This window comes from Manis pentadactyla, chromosome 5 (genome assembly GCF_030020395.1).
Source record: "Manis pentadactyla isolate mManPen7 chromosome 5, mManPen7.hap1, whole genome shotgun sequence".
Taxonomy (NCBI): domain Eukaryota; kingdom Metazoa; phylum Chordata; class Mammalia; order Pholidota; family Manidae; genus Manis; species Manis pentadactyla.
Genome location: NC_080023.1, coordinates 13,817,809 through 13,839,571, shown reverse-complemented (window position 1 = coordinate 13,839,571; position 21,763 = coordinate 13,817,809). Strand labels below are relative to the sequence as shown.

At 39.3% G+C, this 21,763-nt stretch overlaps 1 long non-coding RNA gene across 1 annotated transcript in view; it reads right to left on the bottom strand.

Moving 5' to 3' along the window:
• LOC130683931 (uncharacterized) overlaps window positions 1–21,338 on the bottom strand; it is a 32,003-nt gene extending 10,665 nt beyond the window's left edge. Inside the window, exons 1-2 of the long non-coding RNA XR_008998064.1 lie at window positions 21,175–21,338; window positions 705–841 (exon numbers count right to left, since the gene is read on the bottom strand). This is a non-coding gene — a long non-coding RNA (uncharacterized LOC130683931). The remainder of the gene's footprint in view (window positions 1–704; window positions 842–21,174) is intronic.
• Window positions 21,339–21,763: the final 425 nt, after the last annotated feature.

Below are 21,763 nucleotides of genomic sequence, written 5' to 3'. Positions count from 1 at the left end.
TGTTTATTATAGTTAATCATACTTTATTGTAGTTACTGGGACAGTCAGTCTACTCTGAGGTCAGGTAAGTTCCAGTGGACTCAAACCAAATACCAGTCAAAAGGTCATCCATGCAATCTGAAACACCTAGGCTTCACGGTGGGCTCCGTGAAGCATACCAAAGCAAGAAGCTTACCCAAATCCACAACTTCCCCCAGGCGTGGGGTCATGGCAGCTAGGAGTTTGGTAGCCTAGGGCACAAATACTCTATTATTGTTTTCTTGTGGCCTCCACTTAAACACCTTCCAGCATTTCTTCTCCAGCCCTCTAGTGAGAGCCTGTAAGTTATTTTTATAGTCAGAGTTGCTGATACAAGAAATGAGTTTTGTATAACCTTTATTCCTACAGACTTCCTACAAGATCTAGACTTTCTTTTACATTGTTTATGGGCATCAGATTGACTCATCTGTGAAATGGTATTTATAGACACTTTCCTTATAAAAATGATGTTAAGTGGTATGCATACAAATGCCATGTACTCTAAAGGGAACAATAACTAGCCGAATCTTTGACCAGGAGACTTTTATACTATTCAAGATAAGTGGAGGAGAGCTGTCTGAATAAACTACTTATTTTTAGCCAAAGCTCAAGATTTTTAAACCATCATCATACAGATTATGACTTGTTCTCTGCATTTTCACAATTACCATATTTAAATTACTTACCCCTTAAGGAAGAAAGGCATTTTTCACAGTGCGGCTTGCCCAGGATTATTTTGGGGTGTAAAAATTTGCCAGCCGAGGTTGGTGATAGCTCTAGCCAAGAGTCCAGAGTATTTGTGTGGGCAGCTGTGGTTGTTCCTCTGTGCCATCAACAACAAAAAAGTATGCCTAAGCAATTATTCACAATTTCATTAAAATTATTTAGAACCTATTTAAATTTGCTCATTTATTTAACAGACTTTGATTGGACATGCTTCTGTGCCAGGCACCACACTAAGCACAAAGATAAATGAGATGCCACACCTACCCTCAACTGGATTATAATCTAGTGGCAGAGATGTAAATTTAAAGAAAAGTACAGCAATGCAATTCACTATAGATAGGCTCAGTTCTCTAATGTACTGGAGAAGCACTGGTTATTCAAAGAAGAAAGGAAATTCTGATTTGAGAGAAATAAATCAGTGAAATAAATCTAGGAAGAGACAGCATTTGAGTTAAGCCTTGAGTGATGAGCAGGAAGACACCGATGGGTAGACAAATGAAGAGGCTGACAAATCTGCAGATCCAATCATACAAAGGCAAAAGGTATGGAAAGCAAGAAGGTATTTGAATAGCCTCAAGAATACAGAGCTTAAATTACATGAACATTATATAGGGAGATGAGGATGAAATGAAAAGATGAGCCCAGATAAAGAAAAACATCTGGACACAAAGAAACAAAGGCATAAGCTAGGGCAGTTGCAGTTAAAATGAAAAGATGTTCAACAGATTCAAGAATGACAGCCAACTTAGAAAAGAATTGTCACACTTAGGAAACTGGCACATGTGTATTCTTTTATCTTGGGCCTTTTGTTTTTGTTTGAACAACAAAGGTGCAATAAAGAAGAAGAAATAAACGATATGAAAATAATGAGATGATCAAAAAGAACGGATATAGCAAAAAGAGGGGTTATCTTTTAAAAAAGAGAGTTGAGAAGTTTTCTATTTGAGGAGTCACTGGGATAGACAGGGTTTAGGACAGCAGAAAGCTTGAAAGCTAATGAGGGAATGAAGGGAAAGCAATTAAGGAAATTACTTTAAAAAGTAAATGCCAGGTAGTAAAATACAAGATCTAGTGAAGATATGTACAAGTCTTCAGGAGGCTTAACATTGAGCTCAGTCTTGAAAATTCATTGCTCCTACATTTACAACAGACAGGCAAAATTTTTCTTCAGTCCAGACAGTATTTTAAGCTTGCGTTGGTCTCCACTGCAAATGTTCAATCTGCCACTGAAACCCAACAGCAGTGATAGATAATATACAAATGGGTCACCAGTAAAACTTTATTTAAAAACACACATGTCCAGCCTGGAAGCAGTCACTTGTTAACCCCTGAAACAGAATGTTTTATGATTCTACTTTATTCAATATAGATTTATTGAACCCCTCATTTTTACTAATAATGTAAACCTTAGGGGGAAAAGGATAGCTACCACGTCAAGGGTACTTATTACGTGTTGAGCACTTTGCTAAACAACTTTAACATATACTATAAAACCTCACTTGACACATAACTATCAAATAGATATTACTATCTCCTTCTATGGGGGAAGAAGTTGAGGATCATGGAGATAATTTGTCCAAGTCACTGGTAAACAGTGAAACTAGAGTTTAAAAGGCAAGACAGAACTTGCCCTTCAGGCAGTATACTGGACACAATATTCAGAAAATCCCTTCCACTGAAAACTATATAGATGCCAGATGAATTACAATAAATATGGCTTAGAAGGCTATTTCTGTTCTCATAAGAGAACAAGGGAATAACTCAAAGAACAAAAAAGTTGTCCCTATGCTGTAAAATGAGTGGTAAGTGAATGCAAAATTGGAACTGGCTGCTAGCAAATGATAAATGGTGGGAACATAGAAAAACCAGAACTGAGTCACATAGAGAAGGGACCTTGGGCCCATGGATAAATACAAGACTGCATATAGCAGACACCTCTGATGGCTGTATTTTCCATCCTGAGGGTAAGTCAAATTAGGGAAACAACATCTCCATTTCCTGCCAGACAGTGGGGGCAAAGATCAGTCTCACTCTATCATAGCTTCACATGGACCTTTTAATCATGATGAAATTTACCTTTTAACTCTTGGCAATACTCTGGGGTTTAAATCTACTTTGTCTGGTATTGAGAGCCACACTCACTCTCTTACGATGACAGTCACCATGCTCTACCTTTCTTAATCCTTTTACTTTCAACTCTGCATTTATAAATGATAGGACTAATAACTATAAGGCAAATAGATATAGTTCAAAAAAGAGACGAACTTAAAAAAATCTAACTAGTGTCCTTGCAGAAATTAAATCCAAAGAAATAAAAACACACACTATTCTGGAAAAGGGGCAATTTGAAAAATAGATATATGAAGAGTTCAAAAAGCAATTAAACTACTAATATATATATGACAAAAAGACATAGAAACATACAGATTATCTTAGTCATCTTTTGCTGTTCTTTTACAGAGAACAACCCTAAATCTCAGTGGTTTACAAAACATATTTCTTCTTTATGTTCATGAGAGATGCAGGGTGGCTGTAAAAGTGTTTGGCTCAGGGGGAGCTGTGCCCAGATTCATGTTTCTAGAAAATAGAAGAGAAAAAAATTAGAGCCATGGGAAATTAATTCAATAAACCTAATGTTAGGCTAAGGAAATTTCAAGAAAATAAGAACAGGAGAAAAGATGGAAGAAATGAGAAAAAAACATTTTTAAAAAGAAAATTTATAGAGCTGAAGAAAAAGGGAAATTTCTAAGTTGAAATGGCCCATTAGATTTCCAGCAGAGTAAATGGCCAAAATTACCTACTCCAAATCAAAACCTATAAAATTCTAAAATACTCAAAGTAAAAAGAAATACCCTAAAAGTTTTCTCAGAGAAAAAATAAAGTTCACCTATGAAGAAATGAGAATCCAGCTGGTATCAGGTTCCTCAGCAACACTGAGTACTTGAGGACAAAAGGACAAAGGCCTTTAAAAGTTGTAAAAATAATAATAATAATTTCAAATAGAATTCTATAACAAGCCAAACTATTGGTCAAGAATAAGTGCAAAAGTAAGGTATTTCAGTTAAATTCCTAGAATTAATTCTTCTTAATGGGTGGATATAAGATACATATTTTTAAATAGTCTTATTAAATAAATGCCAATAAATGATTATAGAAACAAAAATATTCCACTCATTCTAAAATTCATAGGAATATATTAAAGACAATATCCATATGAATTAAAATATCATTGAAGAAGTACTTTAACAAGATCTGAACATAGCTTTAAAACACACTAACATTCCTGAATGAGAAGAGTTAATATAAAACCATTAAGTATCTTAAAATTATATATAAATGTAATGTGATTAACATTCAGAGAAGACTGACCCAACCAGATATGAGAATATATCATAAAGCTACTTTAATCAAATCAGGATGACACTGACATAGGAATAGAGAATAATGCCAGGATATACAAAAAAATGTAACATATGACAAATATAATTGTATGATTCAATGGAGATAATGTAGCTTGCCTAACAAATTAAATTGATAAAACTGGCATAAAAATAAAGAAACATGGCAAGAACATCTAGGAAATCATATGGTCAAACTAGGAGCAAGGGAAGACTTTTAATCAAGATTGGAAAATCAGAAGATATTTTTAAAGGAAAAAAAACAGAAGTATTTGTCTAAAGATTTTTTAATTTGTATAGGGTAAAAGATAACATCCAGCTGACAAATGACTGGGATAATTTATAATGCAAAGGTAATATCTATCATATAGAAATAACTCTTACAAACTGACAAGATAAAGAAAATTCGGCATAAAACAGGCAAAGGACTTGAATAGATATTTCACTGAAAAGTGAATTGAAATGGCAAAAAATGTCATAAAAATATTCAAATTTTCTAATATTCAGAAAAATGTAGATTAAATTCATTTTATACCATCATCAAACTAACAAAAATTTGAAAGAGCCATACTATTCATTTTCGGTGACAATGTGAGGGAAGCGATACTTTATTAAATCACGGGTGTTACCTGAAATGTTATCGTTTCTTGGAAAGCAAGCTGACATCTATTAGAACTTAAAATGCACATATCCTAGGTCCAGAAACCCCACTCCTGGAACTGTCTTAGAACCACTCACATGTAACAATATAAGTAGAAGGATGTTTTCTGCAGTTTTGTTTGTAGTGACAAAAACTGAAATCAAATACCCACTAATTAGATAATAACTGAATAAATTCGAGTGCATGCGTATCATGGAATACTATGCAGAAATTAATAAGAAAAAAATAGGGCTATTCCAGTTGCTAGGCAGAATCTGTATGATCTAGTATAGGGATTATATTGATGTGGCCAACATGAACTGTGTGATATACAGGCTGGAGAAATATGTTCCAAAGAGAGACAAGGGCTGCCTGTGCTGTGCTAATGAGTTTGAAGACTACAAACCACCTGATAAAAAGAATAATAAAAATGAGCGATAAGCCCTACTAAAATCTATGCTATCCCAATGAATCTACAGCATCTTTGACTTCCCTATCTTATCTTCCCATTTGGTCCTTATGCCTTTCTCACTTCCTTTTAGATTTTCAAAGGATCCTATTGTAGAAAAATAAATACATAAGAGATAAGGGACAACTGGTATTGCAACTAAGTGATTATTGTACTGAGATCCCTAAAATAAAATGTGACCAAACCAGGAATAATGTGCTCTAGGAGAAACTGTTTTCCAAATATGCTACACTGTTCTTTTGGTAATTTGATTGTGGTGACAGGTCAGTCAGGCTATAATTGGTTTTAATTAGCCTCCCTAGGGCTGCAATATTCTTTATCTACATGCAAACTGTCAAAAAGCAGGAAGAAGGGAGGGAGGGGGAAGAGAGGTGGTGAGGGAGGGAGGGTGGTTCATTTTCCACCTCTCTCAAAATGCCAAATAAATTGTTTTCAACCTGTCTCACAAGCAAATGTCCCACTCTCCAGTATAAATGAGGGGAAATACGTCACCACTGACAGCTCTTAGAAAGAAATGGCTGCTCCCTTCAGCAGCAGGCAATGAACTCAATTCTGTCTTTTGTAGACAACGTGTGGCTTCTCCAGGGAAGAGAAAAATCTCTACATCCCCTCCCTAGTTCCCCCTGGTAAAATATTATTTGAGGGGGCTGCCAGAAACTAAGGCAAGTTCATATAAATCAAGCAAACGCATTTAAAAGTGTGAATGTTTTGCATTACTAAGCATACAGGGACTGTTTCCACATGTATGTCGTTATTTCATAAAACAGGAACAGCAGGACAATTTCTGACTGACTTTAAAATAATCGTGTATTTACATTTTATCCAAAACAGTATTACTTTTTAAATTCAAGACTCTCCAGTCATACTAAGTCATTTCAAGAACTCCTGCTTATGAGAAGCCACTGTTGTGCACAGCAGAGTCTGAATCAGAAGTTGCCTAGCAAGCTGACCTCTGAGGTTCTTTCAATCACTGAGACTCAAGGATACTGTATTTTTTTTTTTTTAATAATGAGAGGGATCAGTCAAGGTCATTCTCAGGACCAGTCTACTCCAGGCTGCACAATTCTGTCTTACTTACTTCCGCATATACAACATTCAGCACATGGTCATAGCTCACTCAGCCCAGCCAGGGGGCAAGCAGAGACAGTCCTGGGCACTCCAGTCCCCCACGTCCCTTGGCTTCTCATAGAGACAACACTTGTGAATGCATCAAGCTGGCAGATATCACTATTTCCTCACCCTAGTCCTGAGAACCCCTGTCTGTACAGACGGGTACACATAGACACTCAGCCTCAACATAACCAGTGGCCTTCAGGGGCAAAAGAAACATCAAGTCATTTAGCTCAGTGACCTCTTGGATACTGAACATAAACTTCCACCTATGAACACCCAGGGGTATTGAACTGAGGTAGCCTCTTTCACCTTTGGAAAAACTAATTATTTCCGCACTCTTCCTTTATGTGTGGTGGAACGCTGACACTTCATTCAATACGTACTGCAAAACATCATGCAGTCATTCAACACAAAGCTCAATCCCTTGACCTCAACTACTTCTGTTAATTCCACTTCTATCCCTTAGGATAACGCCAAGTAAGACCAATCCTTCTTCCACAAGACAGCCTTTGTATTACAATATGCATCTCCCTAGAACTCCCACAAACACAAAGACTCTCTTCTCAGCAAATGTTCCTATTCCTTGAAAAATTCCTCTTTATCAATGGCTTCAAATTGCTTCATTATCCTTGAGACTCTCCTGTGAATACTCTCAGGATTGTCCATGTTATCGCCCATTGGTCATCCAAAACTGGATATAATACTTCAGAAGAGGACTCAGCAGCTCAGGATAGAATTTTAAGTGAACAGATGTTTCTATTCTATGTCTCTAACACTGCCACCAGAAGTCATGTTAGCTATGTAGAAACCACATAACATTATACGGTTCATTCATGTTCAGTTAAAAAATGTAAGATATGTTGCCTGTGTACTAGAAAATTCTATTTCCATGATCCTACACCATGCAGATAAATCTGGGAACTTAAATGCATGACCCTATATTTATCCTGAGTCTACTTAATATTCTCAGGTGCTGCCCATCCTCTGAATCAAACCCCTCCAGACCATATCCACCACCAAGAATCCCACCCAGGTGAACTAGTCCATCTTAAAGCTGAATCCACAGCCTCTTATCAAAGTATCTGACTGCCACAGACATTCTGAGTAGATGACTTTTCTTTTCAGTGCAATCATTCCCCCCCCTGCTCCGTATCTCAATGAATGGTATCACTGTCTATGTCTGCAGTTTTTCAAGTTAATAATTGAAGAGGAATCCTTGGGTCCCTCTCTCCCTATAGCCTATCAGTACAAGTCTTATTAAGACTACCTCCTAAATATCATTAGGATCTGCCCGTCTGGGACCGTTCTCACCACCACTCCCCTTTCAGACCAGTCTTCCCATAAACAAATATTGAAACAGCCACTTTCTCCCTTTCTCCCACTTGCCCTCTACAATTCAAATCTCATCATTTCTCTCTCCTACTTAAGATCCTTCCATGGCCCCTTATTGACCTAAATCTTTAGAATGCCCATCAGGCCCTTGATTTCTTCTCTGACCTTAGCCATCACACCATTTGCACACATCAGAATTTTGCACTGCTCCCACATTTTGCCTCAACAATGAATGCTGTCCGTGCTCCTTTAAACAGTCTCTGTTCTTACCTCTTCAGCATAACAGCAGAGCTCCACTTGTGTGTTGTTCTGTAAGAGGCTTCCGCTGACTACAAATATCCTTATGATTACACTGGATCCACCTAGATAACCTAGATAATCCAGATAAATCCTTAATCACATTTGTAAAGTCCTTTTACCATGTAAGACCACATATTCACAGCTTCGGGAGTTTAAGACATGGGCATCTTTGAGGTGGGCGGGGGGAGCTCATTATTCAGCCTACCACATTAGGTGAGAGTTAAGAAGCAGAAGAGGAAGAGCATTCTCAGCTAAAGGAACAACGTGTGCGAAGGCTCTGAGATGAGAAGGAGCACAGTGCCCTGAGCTCCTGAAGAAGGCAATGTGGTTAGAATGCAGACAGAAAAATAAAGATGTTGTGAGAAGAGAAGAAAGACATAAAAATGGGCCCGATGGTACAAAGGCTTGTTAGTCATGCTGGGAACCTTGGTTCCAGTCCTCACAGCAGTAGGAACCCACTAGAGGTCACTATGCAATGGAAGTGATATCATCAGATTTGTATTTTTTTAGAAGGTTACTCTGGCTTGCATGTGAAGAATGGACTAGAGGTGCCAAGGGTAGGAGTGGAGAGAAATTTCATTACATTCCTTGAAAACATCTGAGAACATACTTACCCAATTCTAAGCAACTTGCATGACCTGCAGCATTATTATCCATAATACTACCATTCAATAATAGAATCTCCTTACATTTGCCACTGATACTTTCTCAGATACTTTTTCTCAGATTACATTTCACAGATACTTTCTCATTACTCACCCCCACTTTGTGATACAGAAAGTACTAAGCCTTTTAGGCGGATGAGAAGACTAAGATTAAAAATATTAATTATCTTGCCCAAGGTGGTTCATCCAAACAGAAGCTGAGCCAAAACTAGAACCAAGACTCATGACTCCCGGTCCAATGCTTCTGTACTTTGTTTAGTATGTCCACCCCATCCAAAATAACAAAACCTTTTAACAAGCCCATTATGTTTTTATTATGATTTCACGAACTCAGTCTTTTAGTTTTCCATTTTCCAGACATGAAAGCAGATGCTAATGCATTACTGAGTTTATCCAGTCCTAAGAGTTGACCATCACTACCTTCACCATATCGCTTTAGAACATTCCTGAGCAATATGGATCAACTTAATCACAAACTCATTGGTCAAAGGTAGAAAAAGTTCCTCAGAATTGTTGCCTCATTTGCAGTTCAAGGATGGTGACAGCTCTCTGCTTGTAAGTTAGACAGTTGGAAAACAAAATTAGCCTTGAGCTTTTTGCCTTGTCTTTCCCCCAGCAGGCTCCTTGCTGCTCTCTGCTCAGCATAACAGACCATTAAACATGTTGGGTCTAACATAATGACTCATGCAGTATGCTCATTCCTTCCCATCACATTAATCACCAGTTACTATAATATCCTGTTTGTTAAAACCGAGCAATAACAGAAATCCACATAACAGAAACCCTCAATTAAAGGGAATTTGTTTCTTCTGCACCTCAGCACAAAGGGAAAGAATCAAATGACAGTGAAACAAGCTAATGGACATTTTAAATCAAGGGAGAAATACTTCCAGTTGCTGACATAGGGCGAGGACACAGTGAATTGTATGAGAAAACCAGGAAAGGCAAAGATCCAAAAATCCCAAGATGCCACTGAAGATGTGAGTGGTTGCCTACTCGTCTGACTCACTAATTCATTAAACCACTCCAGCCTAGTCAGAAGACACTAAGCAGAGAATGGGAGGCCAAGATGATACAAAGGGTCCCAATTCCCGCTCTGGTGGTAGGAAAAAAGCCCTGCATTAGCCCGACATAAGGGGCGAATTTCAACTCAAACTGACCTAAACAAAAAAGAGAAATGGCTATATCCCTGGATAGTCCAGTTGTTTGGAACACTTCAGATTCAGATATTCAAGTACCCAACAATTCTCTCTTCATTGAAAATTTTGCTTTCTTCCATGTTGGCTTCTGTTACTATAACTTCCTACACCTTTGGTAGCAAAAGTGCCCCCAGCTACTCCAGGCTTGTATTCTCCTAGTAAAGGGAGAGTCTCTTTTCCAATAATTCCAAAAGGACTGGGCTAGACTCATCAGGTTTGTGACAGTCATCTTTTTCTGATCGAGGAGATGATCAAGGAGATTGCATGCATGGCCAATAGGCCAGTTACCCACTGCTTCTCACCAAGCAGGGTGGGTGGTCAGCAGCTCCTAAATCACAGGAACTGAAAGCATGAACCGAAAAATCAAGGTGCTTTTACCAAAAACAAAAGCATTGGTGCTGGCCAGATAAAAACTGCATGCAGACACCCTTTATAGCCATATATACACCAACATGCAGTCAGGTGCTACAGGCTAGGGAAGTACATGCAGAACATTGGAGGACACAGAGGAGGAGGGGAGCTAATTCTGTCTAAGGGAGAGAACATCATGAAAGGCTTGTTATGCTTGAACTGACTCTTAAAAGGTAAGGAGGCACCTGCTCCACCTTGAAAAGGAAAGGAGGTTGCTTTCTGAGCAAAAAGCACTGAGTCGTGAAAGAACTCAGCCTGCTTGGGGGAATGTAGGAAATTCCTCCACTTCACCTCCCCCAATCGCAACTGTCCCCAGAGCTTCATAGCATGAGCTCCTCAGGTCCTATGTCCACCTCGACCTGGAGGTGTCTGCCTGCTCCAGGTCGAGCTGCCACTCAGAGTCATGTGATGTGCATCAAAGGTCTCCTCTCCCTCTGCCAAGGAAGCTGAATGTGGTCAGGCTCCCAGCATGAAAACTGAGTGCCACCGGGAGGAGAAATGGGCCCTGGAACTGCCGCTCGTGACACCTTCACTGTAAAGTCCAGGAAATGGACTTTCTGTCTGGTCTCTGCTTCTTGCACATCCAGTAACAAATGTTTGCTGAGCTGCTGCTACGGGCCAGCCCCCATTTTAGGCCCTGGGCATATATAAGGTCCCTGCTCTCATGGAAGTTGATTTCTAACCGGACAGGAGCAGATAAGAAACACATCAACAAATAAATGCTTCAAGTCCTATCAGAAGGTGCTAAGGATTATAAGGAGAACAAACTAATTGGGTAATGGGCTGCAGACTGGAGAGGGAGCAGTTAAGTGAAGGAAAGGGTGTTTTTAGTTGGCGTGGTCAGGGAGGGGCCAAAGAGCCAGCTTTGGGAATGACACTTAAACGGCATGAAACCATGAAACCATGCACAAGCCTTGGAAAGAACATCTCAGGTAGACGGTATACACAAAATCCAAAGGCCCTGGGGTGAGAACAAGCTTTGGTTTGTCTGAGGACTAGAAGAGAATGTCCATCATAAACCTGCAAAATCAGAGCTTTAGGCTGAACCCCAATCCATAATAAGGTGCCAAACTTTAGCCATCCCTTCCTCAGAAGCAGGATTCCCTCCTCAAGAGCAATCTCTACCATGTATTCAGCATCTCCTGTATTCCAAGAACCTTGATTTAAAAAAAGAAAATGTATTCACATTATCTCAATGAATTCTCAGAACCCTGGGAGTTAAGTATTATCATAGTCATTTTAAATTTAAAGTAACTGAACTTTAGAGACTGAGAAATTTGCTCAAAGTCATACCGTTGGAGAGGGACTAGCTCAAGATTTAAATTAAGATCTCAGAGTCCATATCTTTGTGCCTGTTTCATCTCTACTGGTATAAACTATCTGCTGGATTAAATAATGGAAAACATACTGCTAATTCTTCCCGAAGGCTAAATATGGAGATAACTTACTCCTGAATTTTGACTCCTTCTCATTGATCTCAGGGAAAAAAGTGTTAGAATAAAGTCTCTGTATTCAAAATTTAATCATAGGAAAATTACATGCAAATGTTTCCTGAGACACAAATGGAGAATACAACCAGTATTATGACAAAATGACTGGTTCTTCAGCAATCCTCTCTGTCTTGTTCTGAGAAAACTGATAGTAAAATTTACTCTTTCCCATTTTAATACTGGGGCAATAGGTAAAAAAACAACAACAAAAAGAAACGTGGTGACTACATTATGGTGATACAGTTAGGGCCTTTGTCAAAAGTGGGGTTTGAAAAATAGAAGGCTGGTCAAGGAGATCACTATTTGTCTACAGTAGCATTTTTAATTTGTTTTAAAGAGCATATATTTCTAAAAAAGATCTACGGCAAGTGGGGGGAAATAGTTCTATAGTCAAAGAAGTTTAGAAATTGTGTTGTCTACCTGAAGATTCACAATAACCCTTAGATATTAACAACTATGAGAAGTCCTGTAATAAAGAAACCTAATTCACTTTGCTTAACCCAACATTGTCCAAACTTACCCAACTTCTGGACTCCTCTTTGAATAACATATAGGCATATTCCCAAACCACTGTACCTTAGAATCCACTGGATAAAATGTTGGTCTACAATGAGCCAAATAATCTTTTTCCTATGTCACTCTTGTGGACTATTTACAATAGTGGCCCTGATCTGTTCACACTTTGTCATATCCCTGTGCTTGGTAGCTCTCTGCTATAAACACACACACACGGATTCTGAGCTTGGCCATGGGACTTGCTTTGGCCAACAGGACACCACCAAATACATGCAGAAACAGAGACTTGAAAGGTGCTTGTATCCTAGGGCGTGCCCTCTCTCCATGTCACATCACATGACAAAGCCCAGGCTAGACTCCTGAAAGATGTGAGAGCATGTAGAGCAGAGATGAGCCATCCTGCCGGGGTCCCTCCTACACCAACCAGCCCCCAGCTAACCTGCTGGCTGATCAATGACACCGGCATGAACTCCATCCGGGACCAGCAAAAGAATCACCCAGTTGAGCCTGACCTAAATTGCCAACTGACACAATTGTGAATTAAAGAAAGCATTGTCATTATAAACCATTAAATGTTAGGACGTCTTACTATGAAGCAAACGCTAATTGATACACCTACCAGCTGGACAGTTTTGGCACTGTACTCTGGAAAACCTTAAGGAAAACGAACACTTCTTGGTTTCTATATTTAATACTCTTTTAGGCCACAGTATTAGCACCTGTAATGTTTTAAAAATGATCTTTTTCCTATGTCACTCTCTGCTATACACACACACACACACACAAATCCAAAGGTTCTTGCCACCGACCCCTTTCAGATGGAGATAAATGCACTTGAATCTTATATTTTTAATTAATGGCAGCTTCAGGAATTATCTCAGAAGCCCACAGAGGGGCTTACCCTTGATCACACACCATCATCCCTTCATGAACTAATAAACCTCCCTTTGTCAAGACAAACATGGGTTCCAATTATCATAAACCAAATAAGTGCATTACAATTTTTAAGAGGCTTCTAACCCTCAAAGATGATTTTGATCTGGGGAAACCTTAAAATTAATAAACTGTGAAAGGTGTATTTCCCCAGTCCTTGTCGGATGAAAATGAACATTAATACCCTGCTGATGAGTCATTAACACATCTCAACAGTAAAAAATAAAACAACACTGTTACTTTCATTATGAGAGGCCTGGTTAATTAAGTTTATAGCGAAGGTCAGAATGCTGGAACTTGGGTTCATGAGGAACCATGAACCTGATAAGTTTATTAAATAATAAATATTTCCATCAGCTATAGGAAAACTTTTAACCAAAAATACCAAAGACCAAGTTTAAAAGGAAGAGGGAGGAAATACCAGTTTAGAAAGTCATCCCAGACATTTCTTCCTTTCCAGTGCGTGCTGTGAAAACATAATTCCTAACTCATTAGGGAGGCAAAGGTATGAGTGGAGAGAAATGTTAATTAAGCATTATCTCCATTAGCTGAATTCAGATGGGGCAATATCACATGGACTGATAGAATAAGACATAAAATTTTAAATTTCAGGCAGACTACTGCAAATAGCCTTTAAAGAAACAAGCCAGTTCCCATTCCCCAAAAACCACAAACTAGAAGCTCAGACTTATATAAAATACAGAATGGCCAAATTCACTCTAAAGTGGCTGATGTTCAGTGAGTGAAATCTGTAGAAATTAAGTGTCTTACCAGTCGGCTTCAGCCCTGGGCAAGTTCACCATGGATTCAGTGAGACCAAGGAATGACAACGCAATGTTCTTGGGATGAAAGGGTTTATGCACAACTTTACTTCCACGGTGGCAGGTCAGTCACTAGAATTCCATCCACACAGAGCGAGTCTGCAGGCAGCAAGCAGGTCTCTGCCCAGGCCTCTCTACCCCACAGCTGTCTCAGTCTCTGTCCTTGTCTCTGCTCTCCTGCAGTAGTGCAGCCGTGCTACCATGCTGCCCAGAGCACTGGGCAGAGCTCTTTACATAGAGTCAATAGCAGTGCATTGCCCACACGTGTGCAGCGAGCTAGCCGACCAGGGCCAGGTGAGAACCCTGACCATAGGAACCTTCACTTTATCCACACTAAGGGTAAAGCTCAGCTTTTGAGGCAATGTTTAGGGATATACTTACTATAATATACAACTAATGCTGGGGTAGAAGAAGGTAGATTAAATGGAAAATGGGAATGCAACTTGAGGAGACCAAAAAGTTAAGTATCAGGTATTCATAGGCATTAAAGCAATCATTTTCCTTTGTTATGAACATCATGATTTATCCATTCTTCTGTTGATGGGCATGTGGGTGGTTTCCATTTTGTGATACTACAAGCGGTGCTGCTAGGAACTATCAGGCATGAGTCTCCTGGTGCACAGATGCAAGTTATTTTAGGGCTGTGGTTCTCATTAAATTCACCTGGGGAATTTTTACTAGCTACTGATGCCCTGGCTCCATCAAAGACCAATTAAATTACTAATTCAAAATATAGAGGCTGAGGTGGTGGCAGGGAGTGGAGGTGAGGGATGGTAAGGGAATGGAAAAGTAGGATACAAAGCATTTTTTTCCATCATTTAATTTGTAAATATTTAAATTTCACCATTTAGCCCAAAATGTACTTTACAGTTGTTTTCTTTTCCCATTGAGGACCCTGTTTAGGTCCATTATCTTACATTTAATTTTTATACCTTCATGATCTCTCTTAATCTGGAACAGTCTCTCTCTGCCTTTTCTTCTCATGATGTTGACTTTTTGAAGAGTCTAAATCAGTTGTCTTATAGAATGTCCCACATTCTGGATTGTTTCCTTACAATGCCATTTATCTTGATCCTCTATCTTCAGTATTTCTTGTAAACTGGAAGTTAAGTATAGGAACTTGATTAAATTACATTTAAGCCTTTGTAATGAAACACTTTGTAGGTGACGTGTGAACTCCAGGCATCCTGTCGGAAGACCCATGATGTCAGGCCACCCCTTCTATTAGTTCTACTAAGTTTGGAACCTTGGTTAAGGGGGTAATTGCTCTATCTCTGCAAGATGACTTTTTCTTAGTTGAAATTAAGATGAATGGCCTCAGCATTTCTAGGTACCTTTGAATAGGAAATGGCTCTCAAACTTGTCTCTTAAACTCATCTCCTGTTTCAGTGGAAAAAGTTGGGGCACATGAAGTCATTCAGAAGATGGGAGTAAACAGAGACATAGTCATTGAAGGAAGGTACTTTCCTTCCTCAATGAAGGGCCTGAATATGGAAATCAGTTACAGCATTTATTAAGTATCTACTGCTTTGAAACCATTACATTTTGTCATTTATTCCTCTCAGTAACTTCATGAGGTTACCATTACTCTTATGGCTCTAAAAAGGGAAACTGAGGCTCAGAAACATCAAATCACAGGTTCACAAAGTAAGTTCAAAGCTAGAACTCAAACTCAACTTCACGTGATTCCAAAGCCTCTTTTCACTACGCAGTGCTTCATTTTCCCATATAACCAGTATCTTTTTTCCTGTAGGCCTGAAGCTTCAAATGAGAGAGACCAATCCATCTGTCATTCCCTTTTGGTTAGCATCAAAGGGGAATGTTCCAACCACTTTCATAACCCTTCTGACACTGTTCTCATCCAGGGGTAAGTCACAATGACTCTATTCTGATGAACTGAGTTTTTTACAGAGGAGCAAACATTTCCCACAAAAGCTACCTAAACCCCACACAGGTTAAGTGCACAACTGAAAGTCCCACAATAAATCAAAGACAACTGTGCTTCAAAAGCAGTCTGGGGTTTGTGTTGAACAATGCAGCTCTCAATGAAACATAGCTGCTAAGGATACTGTGGAACCGGCACTCACAAAGACAAGAGAAAGATCAACTAGGGGGGCATGACCCTGAATCTCCATTCCGGAAGCTGAGAAAAAGGCCCAGAATACATAAGTTACTATAGCTTGGATCAACTGGGCAATTTATACCAAGTGCTTCACAAGATTCTCTCTAATCATCTTCACAACAACTCTAGGAGTTGAGTACTTTATGAGGCCCCATTTTGCAGGTGGAAAAACCAAGGGTCAGAGAGCTAATAATAGCTGAGCTGAAATGTAAACCCAAACTATCTCTAAACTCATCCCCATTCTATTTTAAATTTCACTCCCATCTTAACAATAATTTGACTTAGTCTAACTTGATTATTAAACCTTTCCACCCACTTCTCGTATGCTTACATCCACCTTTGGAGAACAAAGAGATTATTACCTATTCTTGTGTATGAAGAAATCTTAGAGAAAGACTAAATGACCTATCTAAAGGTTACTCAACTAGTGAAAAAAACAGACCTAGGACCCAAGTGTTCTGCCTCCCAAGTTCAGTGTTCTTTTCCTAATAGCATGTCATTTCATGGTTGTTAGAGTCTAAGCTGCCTAAGATACAGATCATATTATGCCATTTGGCATGAAACTCTTCAATGGCTCCACATTGCTTAGTGGAATGAAATTCCTCATCCTACAAATATGGCTGAAGCCACACAGAGAAGACAAGTAGTGACTCTATAGCATCTTACTACAGTGATGGACAGTGACTGCAGTGGGGCGTGGGGAGCACTTGATAATATGGGTGAAGGTTGTAACCCCAATGTTGCTCATGTGGAACCTTCATAAGATTCTATATCAATGACACTTTAATAAAAAAATATATAGCTACAGCCAGATTACAGATATACCTCGTACAGACACCTTAAATCCCAATTTGTGATTTGCTCCCATACAATCTCTTTTCATCTGGAGTACCTTCTCTCTTTTCCCCTATCACCACCTCAAAATTGCCAATAATTTCATATAACCTTCCCCCAATTCTCGCCATTCAAGTGAACCATATATCACCATTTTATCTTTATCACTTTCTACATTGTAAGATGTTTGAGGACAGGTCTCACAACTTCTCACAGTATGCTTGGCATATAGCATAGGCTCAAAAAATACTTCTTGAGTTAAACTGAATTAATGCTCCATCAAATTCAAGACCAAAATGAGGAGTTATAAGGAAGTAGCAATGTCCTGACTTCTGTAGGCTTTAAGGGTTGGAACGGCCTCAGCTGTCATCTCAGGATGTCCCCAGTGTCTCTTGCATTTGCCTTTTACTTTGTATCTCCACTGTTACTCTAGTTCAGGGTGTGATCTCTTTTTTCCCCACAGCTTTAATGTTCTAACTTGTTTGTCTACCTGTGAGCTCTCCCCACTCCCATCTATCCTTCCAAGGCTGCCAGATTAATCTTCCACAACCCCAATCATTGAAGCAAGAGCCATTGCATCAGCATCATGAACCATTAGTTAAGATCCCCTCCAGTGCAGTCAATACAGCAGAAGCATTTGCCAGTGAAATAAGCTGTCAACCTCCTCCAAGTAGGTAGGACCCAGTGTGCACTGACCATTGTGAGATGTCTGAAATGTCGCTGAATGGCAAGTGAGAGTATGAAGTCGTAAGAAGGCAGACAGACGAAAGGCTATACAAACCAAAGGATCCCTTCAAATACCAGGCTTGTCGCTTTATTTTAGGAAAAACCAACAATTCTGCTAATCCAAAAGGCAGCCAGTGGCCTAGCCATTGTTCAAAATAGTCACCAATCACCTTAACAGCAGCAGTCATCAGGATTTCTCGCACATGACGGTACCAACACTCTGGGGGTGCTCTAACTGAGCCTCCTCATTGCCTAGACTGCTCCCCAAAGGAAGCCAACAGACCGCATTGCAGCGCAGAGCTCAGGCAGGCAGAGAAGGTGATTCAGTGGAATGAGCCTGAGATCTGGAGACAGGCCTGAGTTTGTCTCCTGTTCTACATTCTCCAGCTATGTCATCTTGAGCAAGTTACTGAGCCTCAGCTTTGACACTTTCATAACAGGAATACTAATATCCCCATAACTGGGTTGTTTTAAAGGATGGTGGGAGATAACACACCATATAAAGTTCCTGGGCACGTATGTTTATTAAAAAAACACAAATGCGCCTAAAGGACAAAAAGAACAATCAAGACTTTCTAGCTGGGTGAACCCTAAATTTGAGGAACTCTAAGTTTTGAGAGAAGGAATAAGGCCAGTTCTGTGGGCTCTGTAATCGTTTTAAGGTGCTGCTTTGATCCTGCAGGCAGCCATGCCTTCATTCAGCAATCTTCAGTTGACACACTCACTCTGGACTAGGCATAAATAACACATTGATTTTTTAAAAAAATAAAATTGGTCCCTCTCCAGTGTTGCTCACAATTTAAGCAGAAAAGATAGAAGCAAAGGCAAATAATCATGATGTAACAAGTACTATAAGGTATGGGCACACACTGGAAGAAGGTATAAATTGTCTAGGAAGATAAAAGAAGATTTACCAAAAGAGGTGACATTTGAGTTAATGTTGATGAATGAGTGGGTGGTTACAGGTTTCTCTTAGGGATTAGGATTAGGGAAGTATTCTTCAGATAAAGCTTGGCTAAAGGAAATACCTTAAGGGGAAGAGTTGGAAACAGATGTTCAGAGAATGCTAATCTCATCTGCCTTGAAACAAACAGAAATTGAAGTAGTAGTGAAAAGCAGAGAGGAGAGAGCAGAACAAAACAGACCTTGTGAAGTGAACGGATGAGAAATCCCTATGCTAGACTTGCCAAAGGACTCAAAATCAGCGATGAATAGTCCGTTTTGACTTGTTTTCATTGCTACAGACGGAAGTCTCTTCTCTTCAAATTGCCATCCTTTTCATGCACAAATGTCTTGAACTTTAGAGAAAATCCATAGAAAAAACAAAAATTCATACACAGTGTGTCACAGAAAAGAGAAAGGCCACCATGGAATGTAGGACAAAAATACTAGAGTTCAGCTGAGGAAAGAGTTCAGAACCAGAGGCACCATAGAGGAAGACCCACGGGGAGAGGACAAGACTTCGCAGGGAACGTGAAAACAGGGCTCTGGTCAACTGGATCCACATCTCAGAGGGCAGAGTGACCTCCCGGATCACAGACCTCCAGGGAGAGGAACAGCACACAGGAGCGCACAAGAACATAGTGCTAAGAGGGGAGATGAGGCTTGGGAGTGGCAAGAGCACGCAAGACAACGAGGACAAAAAATTAAAGACAAGGGACTTGTGGACATGTTACTTTAAATGGTGAAAGGGTCTTTGCAGATGTAATTAAATTAAGGCATTTGAGTGAGAGTTTATCCTGGATTATCCAGGTGGGCCCGATATAAAAACAAATGTTCTTATAAGAGGGAGACAGAACAAGATTTGACCACAGAAAAGCAATCAAAGTGGTACAGCATGAGAAAAGCTCAACCAGCCATTACTGGCTTTGAAGACAGAGGAAAAGGCCACAGCCCAAGTACAGGCAGCCGCTAGAAGATGGGAACAGCAAGGAAACAGATTCTCTCTCGGTCTCCAGAAAGAATGCAGACCTGCTAACACCTTGAATTTAACCCAGTAAAACTTATTTTAGACTTCTGGCCCCCAGAACTATGAGATAATTAAATTTGTGTCATTGGAAGCTACTAAACTGTTGGTAACTTGTTATTACGGCAATTTGAAACAAATATACTGCTTCAGTAATCCTAAATAACAGGTCATAAATATCAAACTGCACTCTCTGAGTCTTACTCCTTCCAGAGTTTACTATCAGAAGCTTATTGATTTATGTTTTTATTAAATTAATAATGCATAATGTTCTCTTCTCCAGCAATCTTGAAGACTCTCCTTTGAGAACATAATTTTGTGGCATCTAGCTTCTATTGCTGCTACCAAGAAACATCTCTCATTCTAGCAGTACTTCCTTTATAAGTAATCTCATTTTTCTTGCGGGTAATTTTTTTGTCTCTGGTAGTCCACAATTCCATTATGAAAGATTGAGTCTCATTTAACCTGATTGAGGTTTTTTTGTATTTCCTGAATCTGACAATTCATGTCTTTCAAGTCTGGAAGATTCCAGCCATTATCTCTTCTGTACAACCCCTCTTCAGTTCTACCTCAAATTCCTATTGGATGTATGTATTGCTATATTCTCTCATTTTCCCCTTTATGGTAATGTTTTCTGGAAAAGACAACTACAGTAACCAGAAAAGGCCCTAAAAGAGAGCTTATGTTCCCAAGCCCAATCTCCAGCCCAAAAGATAAAGGTACCCACTACCAATGAGGTGCCTGATGGGACAGCTAAGAGTTTATCAACTTTTTCAGTATTTAGGGCTACATTTTTCAGTTAAGTCAAATGAAAGGCCCATCATGATGCAATCCTCTATGCAAAACTTTTAGGATAGAAATAACCTTGGATCATTTTTTATTGTGCAATACTTCATACAGAGAAAAGAGCATACATAAAAGATACATCAATACATAAAGTATGATTATAAACATAATCAGGGTATCTCTGATCCTGTTTAAGAACCAGAATGCTACCAATAGGTTTTAAGCTATGTGTCCTTCCCCAATCTAATTCCTTTAGAAATATTAGTTCCTATAATATACCTACCAAAAATAACTATCTGTTTTATGTTTATAATTCCCTTCACAAAGGTGTGCATCCCAAAACAATATGTTGTTTAGCTTTGCACTGTTTGAACTGTAAATGGAACCACTGTTTGTATTCTTCAGCATTTTGCCTATCTTGCTAAACACTGTGAATTTAATCAGGTTCATACATGTAGCCGTAGTTCATTTATTTTGCTGCTTTTTGCTGTTCTGTTGCATAAGTATATTAAAATTTATTTATCCATTATCCTATTTGTGGATTCTTATATAAATGTTTATAGTTTTACTTTTCCAAATAATACCTCTGCCCATTTTCTTGTACATGTCTCCTGGAAAAGTGTAGGAAATTTATATTAGTTACCTATTGCTGTATAACAATGTTACCACAAACTCTGCACCATTAAAAGACAGATACTTATTAGCTCACAGTTTCTTGGATCAGGAATCCCAAAACAGCTTAGCTGGATCTTCAGCTTCAGGAGCCTTTCATGAGACTGCAATCAAGATGTCAGCCAGGAGTGGGGTCTCATCGGATGGTTCAACTGAGGAAGAAGCTGCTCCCAAGTTCATGTGGTTTTTGGTGGGAGTCCATTCCTGTGGGCTGTTGGACCAATCGCCTCATTCCTCCACTGTCTGTCTACCATCAGCTGCTTGTTACATGGTCTTCAGCAGAAGGCAGCCTTTCAATGTGGTGGCTTCTGCATCATCAAAGACAGCAAAATAGAGCATCTGCTAGCAACATGGAAGTCAGAATTTTATGTAATCTGCTCACAGAAGTAACATCCTATCATTTTTGCCATACTGTATGAAGCATGTCACAGGTCCTGCCCACACTCAAGGGGAGGGAACACAAAGGTATAAATAAATATCAAGAAGCACAGATCACTGGGAGCCAGCATGGAGTCTGTCTACCACATTAGTCTTAAATGACACAACATAATCCCAAATTGTTTCCCAAAATGGTTGGTTGTACCAATTTATATTACCACATAGAATAACTAATAGTGCTGGGTCTT